Below are 14,969 nucleotides of genomic sequence, written 5' to 3' on the forward strand. Positions count from 1 at the left end.
CGTATGTTTTGCCATGTTTGAGGAGTGTGCCAATTTTTGTGCATGTGCGTGATTCGTAGATCGGGGGCTCGTCCGTTTAATTTTTCTAGGTGGCGCTGTCGAGTCATTTTGCCACGCCCACTTCAATATTGTTATGTGGATGTGTTCAAGAGATGACGTTTATCAACCATGTGAAGTTTCAGGCAGATCGGACATTGTGTGGTTGTGTTATAAGGACTTCCTGTTCCATGGCGAAGTGTTGAGGTTTGTCATACCGCCACGGACACACCCCTCTGCGAAAACTCTAGATCTTCACAATATAACATCGCTAGAGCTTTCAGATAACACCACTCAAATTTGGTGTTGATACGATAAAATTTGTAGGAGGAGTTTATAACTCCGTAAATCATGTCATTTCCTGTGGCCAGCAGGTGGCGCTGTAACTGTATCTGGATATTGGCATGTAAACTTGTTCAGGTCAGGACTCTTATCAAGCGTGTGAATTTTGAGGCAGATCTGATAATGCATGCCTGAGTTATAACTACTTCCTCTTTTGTGGCGAATCGTCAAAGTTTGCGAGGCCGCCACGGACACGCCCATCGACGAAAACTCTAAAGCTTCGCAATTTAACATCGCCAAGGCCTTTAGATGACAAAACCCAATTTTGGTGTCGATCGGATAAAATCCCTAGGCGGAGTTCGTTAAAATACAACGCCTGGAAATGGCTAAAATGCCACTTTTTCGCCGCAATAAGTTAAAAATATGCGACTTCCTGTTGGGTTTGAGATATGGCTCCAAGAGACTTTTTCGTATGTTTTGGCATGTTTGAGGTGTGTGCCAATTTTCGTGCATGTGTGTGATTCGTGGATCGGGGGCTCGTCCGTTTAAATTTTCTAGGTGGCGCTGTTAAGTCATTTTGCCACGCCCACTTCCGAAGCCCATAATAAACGTAAATTTTCGCCACTTCTGAGGCGTGTGCAAAGTTACGTGAGTTTTCGGGCATGTTTAGCCCCTCAAAACCGCGATTCATTCCGCGGAAGAAGAAGAAGAAGAATAATTAAAGCTGCAAGCAGCGATGATAGGGACCTCGCACCCGTGCTCACCGCCTCCCGGTGGCCTCAGGATGACAGAGAACAGTGAACAATAACAATTTAAGCCGATATATATAAAAACCTGAGAAATCCACAGATTTATGCCAAACTTCCTCCTGTCAGCAGGTGGCGCTATGACTGTGACTCAGTTTTGTCATGTAGATGTCTTCAGGAGAATAATTTTATCAACTATGAGAAGTTTCAAGCAGTTCTGACATTGTGTGGCTGAGTTATAAGCCAAACTACCTTCTGCCAGCAGGTGGCGCTATAACTGACTCAATATTGTTATGTAGATGTGTTCAGGAGAAGACTTTTATCAACCATGTGAAGTTTCAGGCAGATCGGACATTGTGTGGCTGAGTTATAAGCCAAATTACCTGTTGCCAGCAGGTGGCGCTATGACTGTGACTCAATATTGGCATGTAGATGTGTTTAGGAAAGGACTTTTATCAACCCTGTGAAGTTTCAGGCTGATTGGACATTGTGTGGCTGAGTTATAAGCAAAACTACCTTCTGTCACTAGGTGGCGCTATGACTGACTCAATATTGGCATTTAGATGTCTTCAGGAGAGGAATTTAATCAACCATGTAAAGTTTCAGGCAGATCAGACATTGTGTGGTTGAGTTATAAGGACTTCCTTTTTCATGGCGAAGCGTTGAGGTTTGTCATGCCACCACAGACACGCCCCTCTGCGAAAACTGTAGATCTTTACAATATATCATCGCTTGAGCTTTCAGATAAACAACCAACCAAATTTGGTGCTTATATGAAAAAATTTGTGGGAGGAGTTTATTACTTTGTAAATCATGACATTTTCTGTGGCCAGCAGGTGGCGCTGTAACTGTATCTGGATATCGGCATGTAAACTTGTTCTGGTCTGGACTCTTATCAAACGTGTGAATTTTGAGGCAGATCGGATAATGCATGCCTGAGTTATAACGACTTCCTGTTTTGTGGCGAATCGTTAAAGTTTGCGAGGCCGCCACGGACACGCCCATCGACAAAAACTGGAAAGCTTCGCAATTTAACATCGCCAAGGCCTTTAGATGATAAAACCCAATTTTGGTGTCGATCGGATAAAATCCCTAGGAGGAGTTCGTTAAAGTACAACGCCTGAAAATGGCAAAATCGCCACTTTTTCGCCGCAGGAAGTTAATAATATCTGACTTCCTGTTGGGTTTGAGATATGGCTCCAAGAGACTTTTTCGTATGTTTTGGCATGTTTAAGGTGTGTGCCAATTTTCGTGCATGTGCGTGATTCGTAGATCGGGGGCTCGTCCGTTTAATTTTTCTAGTTGGCGCTGTCGAGTCATTTTGCCACGCCCACTTCAATATTGTTATGTGGATGTGTTCAAGAGATGACGTTTATCAACCACGTGAAGTTTCAGGCAGATCGGACATTGTGTGGTTGAGTTATAAGGACTTCCTGTTCCATGGCGAAGCGTTGAGGTTTTTCATGCCGCCACGGACACGCCCCTCTGCAAAAACTCTAGATCTTCACAATATATCACCGATAGAGCTTTCAGATGACGCCACTCAAATTTGGTGCTGATACGAAAAAAATTGTGGGAGGAGTTTGTTACACTGTAAAACATGTCATTTCCTGTGGCCAGCAGGTGGCGCTGTAACTGAATCTGGATATCGGCATGTAAACGTGTTCAGGTCAGGACTCTTATCAAGCGTGTGAATTTTGAGGTAGATCTGATAATGCATGCCTGAGTTATAACGACTTCCTGTTTTGTGGCGAATTGTCAAAGTTTGCGAGGCCGCCACGGACACGCCCATCGACAAAAACTCTAAAACTTCGCAATTAAACATCGCCAAGGCCTTTACATGACAAAACCCAATTTTGGTGTTGATCGGATAAAATCCCTAGGAGGAGTTCGTTAAAATACAACACCTGGAAATGGCAAAAACGCCACTTTTTCGCCGCAGGAAGTCAAAAATATCCGACTTCCTGTTGGGTTTGAGATATGGCTCCAAGAGACTTTTTCGTATGTTTTGGCATGTTTGAGGTGTGTGCCAATTTTCGTGCATGTGTGTGATTCGTTGATCGGGGGCTCGTCCGTTTAATTTTTCTAGGTGGCGCTGTCGAGTCATTTTGCCACGCCCACTTCCGAGACCCATATCAACCTGCTATTTACACCGGGTTTGGTGTGTGTGCAAATTTTCATGAGTTTTCGGGCATGTTTAGACCCTCAAAAGTGCCCCGATAGGGGGCGGAATAATAATAATAATAATAAATAAAGCTGCAAGCAGCGATGATAGGGACCTCGCACCCGGGCTCACCGCCACCCGGTGGCCTCAGGATGACAGAGAACAGCGAACAGTAATAATTTAAGCCGATATGTTTAAAAAAATCGGAGAAAATCACCGATTTATGCCAAACCTCCTCCTCTCAGCAGGTGGCGCTATGACTGTGACTCAAGATTGGCATGTAGATGTCACCAGGAGAGTAATCTTATCAACCATGTGAAGTTTCAGGCAGATCGAACATTGTTTAGCTGAGTTATAAGACAAACTGCCTTTTGTCAGCAGGTGGCGCTACGACAGACTCAATGTTGTTATGTAGATGTGTTCAGGAGAGGACTTTTATCAACCATGTGAACTTTCAGGCAGATCGGACTTTGTGTGGTTGAGTTATAATGCAAACTACCATCTGCCAGCAGGTGGCGCTATAACTGTGACTTAAGATTGGCATGTAGATGCCTTCAGTAATGGAATTTAATCAACCATGTGAAGTTTCAGGCAGATCGGATGTTGTTTGGCTGAGTTATAAGCCTATCTACCTTCTGCCAGCAGGTGGCGTTATGACTGACTCATTACTGTTTTGGGGATGTGTTCAGAAGAGGACTTTTATGAGCCATGTGAAGTTTTAGGCTGATCTGACTTTGTGTGGTTGAGATATAAGGACTTCCTGTTCCACGGCGAAGTGTTGAGGTTTGTCATGCCGCCACGGACACGCCCCTCTGCAAAAACTCTAGATCTTCACAATATATCATCACTTAAGCTTTCAGATAACAACCCACCAAACTTGGTGCTGATACAAAAAAATAGTGGGAGGAGTTTATTACTCTCTAAATCATGACATTTCCTGTGGCCAGCAGGTGGCGCTATAACTGTATCTGGATATTGGCATGTAAACGTGTTCTGGTCTGGACTCTTATTAAACATGTGAATTTTGAGGCAGATCGGATAATGCATGCCTAAGTTATAATGACTTCCGGTTTTGTGGCGAATCGTCAAAGTTTGCGGGGCCGCCATGGACACGCCCATCGACAAAAACTATAAAGCTCCGCAATTTAACATCACCAAGGCCTTTAGATGACAAAACCCAATTTTGGTGTCGATAGCATAAAATCCCTAGGAGGAGTTCGTTAAGATACAACGCCTGGAAATTGCAAAAATGCCACTTATTTGCAGCAGGAAGTTAAAAATATCCGACTTCCTGTTAGGTTTGAGATATGGCTCCAAGAGACTTTTTCGTATGTTTTGGCGTGTTTGAGGTGTGTGCCAATTTTTGTGCATGTGCGTGATTCGTAGATCAGGGGCTCGTCCGTTTAATTTTTCTAGGTGGCGCTGTCGAGTCATTTTGCCACGCCCACTTCAATATTGTTATGTGGATGTGTTCAAGAGATGACGTATATCAACCATATGAAGTTTCAGGCTGATCAGACTTTGTGTGGTTGAGTTATGAGGACTTCGTGTTCCTTGGCGAAGCGTTGAGGTTTGTCATGCCGCCACGGACACACCCCTCTGCAAAAACTCTAGATCTTTACAATATATCACCGATAGAGCTTTCAGATGACACCACTCAATTTTGGTGCTGATACCATAAAATTTGTGGGAGGAGTTTGTTACAGTGTAAAACATGTCATTTCCTGTGGCCAGTAGGTGGCGCTATTTCTGTATCTGGATATTGGCATGTAAACCTGTTCAGGTCAGGACTCTTATCAAACGTGTGAATTTTGAGGCAGATCGGATAATGTATGCCTGAGTTATAACAACTTCCTGTTTTGTGGCGAATCGTCAAAGTTTGCGAGGCCGCCACGGACACGCCCATCGACGAAAACTCTAAAGCTTCGCAATTTAACATCGCCATGGCCTTTAGATGACAAAACCCAATTTTAGTGTCGATCGGATAAAATCCCTAGGAGGAGTTCGTTAAAATACAACGCCTGGAAATGGCCAAAACGCCACTTTTTCGCCGCAGGAAGTCAAAAATATCCGACTTCCTGTTGGGTTTGAGATATGGCTCCAAGAGACTTTTTCGTATGTTTTGGCGTGTTTGAGGTGTGTGCCAATTTTCGTGCATGTGTGTGATTCGTGGATCGGGGGCTCGTCCGTTTAATTTTTCTAGGTGGCGCTGTGGAGTCATTTTGCCACGCCCACTTCCGAGACCCATATCAACCTGCTATTTACACCGGGTTTGGTGTGTGTGCAAATTTTCATGAGTTTTCGGGCATGTTTAGACCCTCAAAAGTGCCCCGATAGGGGGCGGAATAATAATAATAATAATAATTAAAGCTGCAAGCAGCGATGATAGGGACCTCGCACCCGGGCTCACCGCCGCCCGGTGGCCTCAGGATGACAGAGAACAGCGAACAACCTTAATTTAAGCCGATATATATGAAGAACCTGAGAAAATCACAGATTTATGCCGAACTTCCTCCTGTCAGCAGGTGGCGCTATAACTCTGACTCAAGATTGTTATGTAGATGCCTTCAGTAAAGGAATCTTATCAACCATGTAAATTTTCAGGCAGATCAAATATTGTTTGGCCGAGTTATAAGCCAAACTTCTGGTTGCCAGCAGGTGGCGCTATGACTGTGACTCAATACTGTTTTTTAGGTGTCTTCAGGAGAGGACTTTTATCCACAATGTGAAGTTTCAGACAGGTCAGACATTGTATGGCTGAGTTATAAGCCAAAATTCTTTCTGTCAGCAGGTGGCGCTATGACTGTCAATCAATATTGGCATGTAGATGTCTTTAGGAGTGGATTTTAATTAACCATGTGAAGTTTCAAGCTGTTCAGACATTATCTGGCTGAGTTATAAGCCAAACTACCTTCTGCCAGCAGGTGGCACTATGACAGATTCAGTATTGGCATTTAAATGTCTTCAGAAGAGGAATTTAATCAACCATGTGTAGTTTCATGCAGATCAGACATTGTGTGGTTAAGTTATAAGCCAAAATTCCTTCTGCCAGCAGGTGGCGCTAAGACTGTGACTCAATATTGGCATGTAGTTATGTTCAGGAGAGGACTTGTATCAACCATGTGAAGTTTCAGGCAGATCGGAAATTGTGTGTTTGAGTTATAAAGCCATCCTGTTCAATGGCGAAGCGTTGAGGTTTGTCATGCCGCCACGGACACGCCCCTCTGCAAAAACTCTAGATCTTCACAATATATCACCGATAGAGCTTTCAGATGACACCACTCAAATTTGGTGCTGATACGAAAAAATTTGTGGGAGGAGTTTGTTACTCTGTAAATCATGTCATTTCCTGTGGCCAGCAGGTGGCGCTATAACTCTATCTAGATATCGGCATGTAAACGTGTTCAGGTCAGGACTCTTATCAATCGTGTGAATTTTGAGGCAGATCGGATAATGCATGCCTGAGTTATAACGACTTCCTGTTTTGTGGCGAATCGTCAAAGTTTGCGAGGCCGCCATGGACACGCCCATCGACGAAAACTCTAAAGTTTCGCAATTTAACATCGCCAAGGCCTTTAGATGACAAAACCCAATTTTGGTGTCAATCGGATAAAATCCCTAGGAGGAGTTCGTTAAAATACAACGCCTGGAAATGGCAAAAAAGACACTTTTTCGCCGCAGGAAGTTAAAAATATCTGACTTCCTGTTGGGTTTGAGATTTGGCTCCAAGAGACTTTTTCGTATATTTTGGCATGTTTGAGGTGTGTGCCAATTTTCGTGCATGTGCGTGATTCGTAGATCAGGGGCTCGTCCGATTAATTTTCGTAGGTGGCGCTGTTGAGTCGAATTGCCACGCCCACTTCAATATTGTCATGTGGATGTGTTCAGAAGAGGACTTTTATCAACCATGTGAAGTTTCAGGCAGATCGGACATTGTGTGGTTGAGTTATAAGGACTTCCTGTTCCATGGCGAAGCGTTGAGGTTTGTCATGGCGCCACAGACACGCCCCTGCGAAAACTCTAGATCTTCACAATATATCATCGCTAGAGCTTTCAGATAACATCACTCAAATTTGGTACTGATACGAAAAAATTTGTGGGAGGAGTTTGTTACAATGTAAAACATGTCATTTCCTGTGGCCAGCAGGTGGCGCTATATCTGTATCTAGATATAGGCATGTAAACGTGTTCAGGTCAGAACTCTTATCAATCGTGTGAATTTTGAGGCAGATCGGATAATGCATGCCTGAGTTATAACGACTTCCTGTTTTGTGGCGAATTGTCAAAGTTTGCGAGGCCGCCACGGACACGCCCATCGACGAAAACTCTAAAGCTTCGCAATTTAACATCGCCAAGGCCTTTAGATGACAAAACCCAATTTTGGTGTCGATCGGATAAAATCCCTAGGAGGAGTTCGTTAAAATACAACGCCTGGAAATGGCAAAAATGCCACTTATTCGCCGAAGGAAGTTAAAAATATCCTACTTCCTGTTGGGTTTGAGTTATGGCTCCAAGAGACTTTTTCGTATATTTTGGCATGTTTGAGGTGTGTGCCAATTTTCATGCATGTGCGTGATTTGTAGATCGGGGGCTCGTCCATTTAAGTTTTCTAGGTGGCGCTGTCGAGTCATTTTGCCACGCCCACTTCAATAATTTCATGGGCATGTGTTCAGGAGAGAACTTTAATCAACCATGTGAAGTTTCAGGCAGAGCTGACATTGTGTGGTTGAGTTATAAGGACTTCCTGTTCCATGGCGAAGCGTTGAGCCTTGTCATGCCGCCATGGACACGCCCCTCTCCAAAAACTCTAAATCTTCACAATATATCATCGCTAGAGCTTTCAGATAACATCACTCAAATTTGGTGCTGATACGATAAAATTTGTGGGAGTTAGTTTGGTTCAGTGTAAAACATGTCATTTCCTGTGGCCAGCAGGTGGCGCTATAACTGTATCTGGATAGTGGGATGTAAACGTGTTCAGGTCAGGACTCTTATCAAACGTGTGAATTTTGAGGCAGATCGGGTGATGCATGCCTGAGTTATAACGACTTCCTGTTTTGTGGCGAATCATCAAAGTTTGCGAGGCCGCCACGGACACACCCATCGAGGAAAACTCTAAAGCTTCGCAATTTAACATCGCCAAGGCCTTTAGATGATAAAACCCAATTTTGGTGTCGATCGGATAAAATCCCTAGGAGGAGTTCGTTAAAATACAACGCCTGGAAATGGCAAAAACGCCACTTTTTCGCCGCAGGAAGTCAAAAATATCCGACTTCCTGTTGGGTTTGTGATATGGCTCCAAGAGACTTTTTCGTATATTTTGGTGTGTTTGAGGTGTGTGCCAATTTTCGTGCATGTGCGTGATTCGTATATCGGGGGCTCGTCCGTTTAATTTTTCTAGGTGGCGCTGTCGAGTCATTTTGCCACGCCCACTTCCGAAGCCCATAACAAACGTAAATTTTCGCCACTTCTGAGGCGTGTGCAAAGTTTCGTGAGTTTTCGGGCATGTTTAGCCCCTCAAAACCGCGATTCATTCCGCGGAAGAAGAAGAAGAAGAAGAAGAAGAATAATTAAAGCTGCAAGCAGCGATGATAGGGACCTCGCACCCGGGCTCACCACCGCCCGTTGGCCTCAGGATGACAGAGAACAGCAAACAATATTAATTTAAGCCGAATTTTATAAAGAACCTGAGAAAATCACACATTTATGCCAAACTTTCTCTTGTCAGCAGGTGGCGCTATGCCTGTGACTCAAGATTTGCATGTAGATGCCTTCAGTAGAGGAATCTTATCAACCATGTGAATTTTCAGCCAGATCGGACATTGTTTGGCTGAGTTATATGTAATTTCCTGTTGCCAGCAGGTGGCGCTATGACTGTGACTCGATATTGGCATGTAGATGTCTTCAGGGGATGATTTTAATCAACCATGTAAATTTTCAGGCTGGTCAGACTTTGTGTGGCTGAGTTATAAGCCAAACTATCTTCTGCCAGCAGGTGGCGCTATGACTGTTACTCAATATTGCAATGTAGATGTCTTCAGGAGAGGAATTTAATCAACCATGTGAAGTTTCAGGCAGATCGGACATTGTGTGGCCGAGTTACAAGCCAAACTACCTTCTGCCAGCAGGTGGCGCTATGACAGACTCAATATTGTTATGTGGATGTGTTCAGGAGAGGAATATGATCAACGTTGTGAAGTTTCAGGCAGATCGGACATTGTGTGGTTGAGTTATAAGCATTTCCTGTTCCATGGCGAAGCGTTGAGGTTTGTCATGCCGCCACGGACACGCCCTTCTGCAAAATCTCTAGATCTTTACAATATATCATCACTAAAGCTTTCAAATAACATCACTCAAATTTAGTGCTGATATAATAAAGTTTGCGTAAGGAGTACATTACAATGTAAAACATGTAATTTCCTGTGGCCAGTAGGTGGCGCTATAACTCTATCTGGATATCAGCATACAAACGTATTCAGGTCAGGACTGTTATCAAATGTGTGAATTCTGAGGCAGATCGGATAATGCATGCCTGAGTTATAATGACTTCCTGTTTCGTGGCGAATAGTCAAAATTTGTGAGGCCGCCACGGACACGCCCATCGACGAAAACTCTAAAGCTTCGCAATTTAACATCGCCAAGGCCTTTAGATGACAAAACCCACTTTTGGTGTCGATCGGATAAAATCCCTAGGAGGAGTTCATTAAAATACAACGCCTGGAAATGGCAAAAATGCCACTTTTTCGCCGCAGGAAGTTAAAAATAACCGACTTCCTGTTGGGTTTGAGATATGGCTCCAAGAGACTTTTTCGTATGTTTTGGCATGTTTGAGGTGTGTGCCAATTTTCGTGCATGTGCGTCATTCGTAGATCAGGGGCTGGTCCGTTTAATTTTTCTAGGTGGCGCTGTCGAGTCATTTTGCCACACCCACTTCAATATTGTTATGTGGATGTGTTCAAGAGATGACGTTTATCAACCATGTGAAGTTTCAGGCAGATCAGACATTGTGTGGTTGAGTTATAAGGACTTCCTGTTCCATGGCGAAGCGTTGAGGTTTGTCATGCCGCCACAGACACGCCCCTCTGCGAAAACTCAAGATCTTCACAATATATCATCGCTAGAGCTTTCAGATAACACCACCCAATTTTGGTGGTGATACGATAAAATTTGTGGGAGGAGTTTGTTACTCCGTAAATAATTTCATTTCCTGTGGCCAGCTGGTGGCGCTATAACTGTATCTGGATATTGGCATGTAATTGTGTTTAGGTCAGGACTCTTATCAAGCGTTTGAATTTTGAGGCAGATCGGATGATGCATGCCCGAGTTATAACGACTTCCTGTTTTGTGGCGATTCGTCAAAGTTTGCGAGGCCGCCACAGACACGCCCATCGATGAAAACTCAAAAGCTTCGCAATTTAACATCGCCAAGGCCTTTAGATGACAAAACCCAATTTTGGTGTCGATCGGATAAAATCCCTAGGAGGAGTTCGTTAAAATACAACGCCTGGAAATGGCAAAAACGCCACTTTTTCGCCGCAGGAAGTCAAAAATATCTGACTTCCTGTTGGGTTTGAGATATGGCTCCATGAGACTTTTTCGTATGTTTTGGCATGTTTGAGGTGTGTGCCGATTTTCGTGCATGTGCGTGATTCATATATCGGGGGCTTGTCCGTTTAATTTTTCTAGGTGGCGCTGTCGAGTCATTTTGCCACGCCCACTGCCTAGACCCATATCAACAAGCCATTTACACCGCGTTTGGTGTGTGTGCAAATTTTCATGAGTTTTCGGGCATGTTTAGACCCTTAAAAATGCCCCGATTAGGGGCGGAATAATAATAATAAAAAACGGAGCAATTCCAATAGGGCCTTGCACCGTTCGGTGCTCGGTCCCTAATAATAAAAAACTGAGCAATTCCAATAGGGCCTACGCACCGTTTCGGTGCTCGGTCCCTAATAAAAAACGGAGCAATTCCAATAGGGCCTACGCACCGTTTCGGTGCTCGGTCCCTAACAAGCAGCGATGATAGGGACCTCGCACCCGGGCTCACCGCCGCCCGGTGACCTTACGATGACAGAGAACAGCGAACAATAATAATTTAAGCCAATATATAAAAAAAAATCTAAGAAAATCACAGATTTATGCCAAACTTCCTCCTGTCAGCAGGTGGCGCTATAACTGTGACTTAAGATTGGCATGTAGATGTCTTCAGGAGAGGAATCTTATCAACCATGTGAAGTTTCAGGCACATGGGACATTGTGTGGCTGAGTTATAAGCCAAACTACCTTCTGCCAGCAGGTGGCGTTATGACTGACGCAATATTGTTATGTGGATGTGTTCAGGAGAGGACTTTTATCAAACATGTGAAGTTTCAGGCAGATCATAGATTGTGTGGAGATTGTGTTTTAAGACAAACTACATTCTGCCAGCAGGTGGCGCTATGAAAGACTCAATATTATTATGTAGATGTGTTTAGGAGAGGACTTTCATCAACCATGTGACATTTTAGGCAGATCGGACATTGTGTGGCCGAGTTACAAGCCAAAATTCCTTCTGCCAGCAGGTGGCGCTATGACTCTGACTCAATATTACTATGTAGATGTGCTCAAGAGAGGACTTTCATCAACCATGTGAAGTTTCAGGCAGATCAGACATTGTGTGGCAGAGTTACAAGCCAAACTACCTTCTGTCAGCAGGTGGCGCTATGACTGACTCAATATTGTTATGTGGATGTGTTCAGGAGAGGACTTTTATCAATCATGTGAAGTTTCAGGCAGATCAGACATTGTGTGGTTGAGTTATAATAACTTCCTGTTCCATGGCGAAGCCTTGAGGTTTGTCATGCCACCACAGACACGCCCCTTTGCAAAAACTCTAGATCTTCACAATATATCATCGCTAGAGCTTTCAGATGACACCACTCTATTTTGGTGCTGATACGGGAAAGTTTGTGGGAGGAGTTTGTTACAGTGTCAAACATGACATTTCCTGTGGCCAGCAGGTGGCGCTATAACTGTAACTGGATATCGGCACGTAAACCTGATCAGGTCAGGACTGTTTTTAAATGTGTGAATTTTGATGCAGATCGAATAATGCATCCCTGAGTTATAAAGACTTCCTGTTTTGTGGCGAATCATCAAAGTTTGCGAGGCCGCCACGGACACGCCCATCGATGAAAACTCTAAAGCTTCGCAATTTAACATCACCAAGTCTTTAAGATGACAAAACCCAATTTTGGTGTTTATCAGATAAAATCCCTAGGAGGAGTTCGTTAAAATACAACGCCTGAAAATGGCAAAAAAGCCACTTTTTCGCCACAGGAAGTTAAAAATATCCGACTTCCTGTTGGGTTTGAGATATGGTTCCAAGAGACTTTTTCGTATGTTTTGCCATGTTTGAGGTGTGTGCCAATTTTTGTGCATGTGCATGATTCGTAGATCGGGGGCTCGTCCGTTTAATTTTTCTAGGTGGCGCTGTCGAGTCATTTTGCCACGCCCACTTCAATATTGTTATGTGGATGTGTTCAAGAGATGACGTTTATCAACCATGTGAAGTTTCAGGCAGATCGGACATTGTGTGGTTGAGTTATAAGGACTTCCTGTTCCATGGCGAAGCGTTGAGGTTTGTCATACTGCCACGGACACGCCCCTCTGCGAAAACTCTAGATCTTCACAATATAACATCGCTAGAGCTTTCAGATAACACCACTCAATTTTGGTGTTGATACGATAAAATTTGTGGGAGGAGTTTATAACTCCGTAAATCATGTCATTTCCTGTGGCCAGCAGGTGGCGCTGTAACTGTATCTGGATATCGGCATGTAAACGTGTTCAGGTCAGGACGCTTATCAAGCGCGTGAATTTTGAGGCAGATCTGATAATGCATGCCTGAGTTATAACGACTTCCTCTTTTGTGGCGAATCGTCAAAGTTTGCGAGGCCGCCACGGACACGCCCATCGATGAAAACTCTAAAGCTTCGCAATTTAACATCGCCAAGGCCTTTAGATGACAAACCCCAATTTTGGTGTCGATCGGATAAAATCCCTAGGAGGAGTTCGTTAAAATACAACGCCTGGAAATGGCAAAAACGCCACTTTTTCGCCGCAGGAAGTTAAAAATATCTGACTTCCTGTTGGGTTTGAGATATGGCTCCAAGAGACTTTTTCGTATGTTTTGGCATGTTTGAGGTGTGTGCCAATTTTCATGCATGTGCGTGATTCGTGGATCGGGGGCTCGTCCGTTTAATTTTTCTAGGTGGCGCTGTCGAGTCATTTTGCCACGCCCACTTCCGAAGCCCATAATAAACGTAAATTTTCGCCACTTCTGAGGCGTGTGCAAAGTTTCGTGAGTTTTCGGGCATGTTTAGCCCCTCAAAACCGCGATTCATTCCGCGGAAGAAGAAGAAGAAGAAGAAGAAGAAGAAGAAGAAGAATTAAAGCTGCAAGCAGCGATGATAGGGACCTCGCACCCGGGCTCACCGCCACCCGGTGGCCTCAGGATGACAGAGAACAGCGAACAGTAATAATTTAAGCCGATATGTTTAAAAAAATCGGAGAAAATCACCGATTTATGCCAAACCTCCTCCTCTCAGCAGGTGGCGCTATGACTGTGACTCAAGATTGGCATGTAGATGTCACCAGGAGAGGAATCTTATCAACCATGTGAAGTTTCAGGCAGATCGAACATTGTTTAGCTGAGTTATAAGCCAAACTGCCTTTTGTCAGCAGGTGGCGCTACGACAGACTCAATGTTGTTATGTAGATGTGTTCAGGAGAGGACTTTTATCAACCATGTAAACTTTCAGGCAGATGGGACTTTGTGTGGTTGAGTTATAATGCAAACTACCATCTGCCAGCAAGTGGCGCTATAACTGTGTCTCAAGATTGGCATGTAGATGCCTTCAGTAATGGAATTTAAACAACCATGTGAAGTTTCAGGCAGATCGGATGTTGTTTGGCTGAGTTATAAGCCTATCTACCTTCTGCCAGCAGGTGGCGTTATGACTGACTCATTACTGTTTTGGGGATGTGTTCAGAAGAGGACTTTTATGAGCCATGTGAAGTTTCAGGCTGATCTGACTTTGTGTGGTTGAGTTATAAGGACTTCCTGTTCCACTGCGAAGCGTTGAGGTTTGTCATGCCGCCACAGACACGCCCCTCTGCAAAAACTCTAGACCTTCACAAAATATCATCACTTAAGCTTTCAGATAACAACCCACCAAACTTGGTGCTGATACAAAAAAAAATAGTGGGAGGAGTTTGTTACTCTGTAAATCATGACATTTCCTGTGGCCAGCAGGTGGCGATATAACTGTATCTGGATATTGGCATGTAAACGTGTTCTGGTCTGGACTCTTATTAAACATGTGAATTTTGAGGCAGATCGGGTAATGCATGCCTAAGTTATAATGACTTCCGGTTTTGTGGCGAATCGTCAAAGTTTGCGGGGCCGCCACGGACACGCCCATCGACAAAAACTATAAAGCTCCGCAATTTAACATCGCCAAGGCCTTTAGATGACAAAACTTAATTTTGGTGTCGATAGCATAAAATCCCTAGGAGGAGTTCGTTAAGATACAACGCCTGGAAATGGCAAAAATGCCACTTATTTGCAGCAGGAAGTTAAAAATATCCGACTTCCTGTTGGGTTTGAGATATGGCTCCAAGAGACTTTTTCGTATGTTTTGGCGTGTTTGAGGTGTGTGCCAATTTTCGCGCATGTGCGTGATTCGTATATCAGGGGC

The 14,969-nt window shown here is 44.0% G+C and overlaps 1 protein-coding gene and 2 long non-coding RNA genes across 4 annotated transcripts in view; 2 read left to right on the plus strand and 1 right to left on the minus strand.

Annotated features, from left to right (window-relative positions):
• On the plus strand, positions 1-13,625 carry LOC148679630 (uncharacterized). Its single transcript, XR_015944895.1, has 5 exons — positions 1-1,012; positions 3,288-4,318; positions 8,305-8,813; positions 11,246-11,789; positions 11,923-13,625. It is a non-coding gene; the product is annotated as an uncharacterized LOC148679630 (long non-coding RNA).
• Positions 1-14,969, plus strand: part of cdk5rap1 (CDK5 regulatory subunit associated protein 1) — a 205,607-nt gene that overhangs the window by 14,947 nt on the left and 175,691 nt on the right.
• LOC148679631 (uncharacterized) overlaps positions 4,785-14,969 on the minus strand; it is a 24,985-nt gene continuing 14,800 nt past the window's right edge. Inside the window, exon 3 of the long non-coding RNA XR_015944893.1 lies at positions 4,785-5,003. This is a non-coding gene — a long non-coding RNA (uncharacterized LOC148679631). The remainder of the gene's footprint in view (positions 5,004-14,969) is intronic.

The sequence above is a fragment of the Danio rerio genome, chromosome 11, assembly GCF_052040795.2.
Source record: "Danio rerio strain M-AB ecotype USA chromosome 11, GRCz13ab, whole genome shotgun sequence".
Taxonomy (NCBI): Eukaryota; Metazoa; Chordata; class Actinopteri; order Cypriniformes; family Danionidae; genus Danio; species Danio rerio.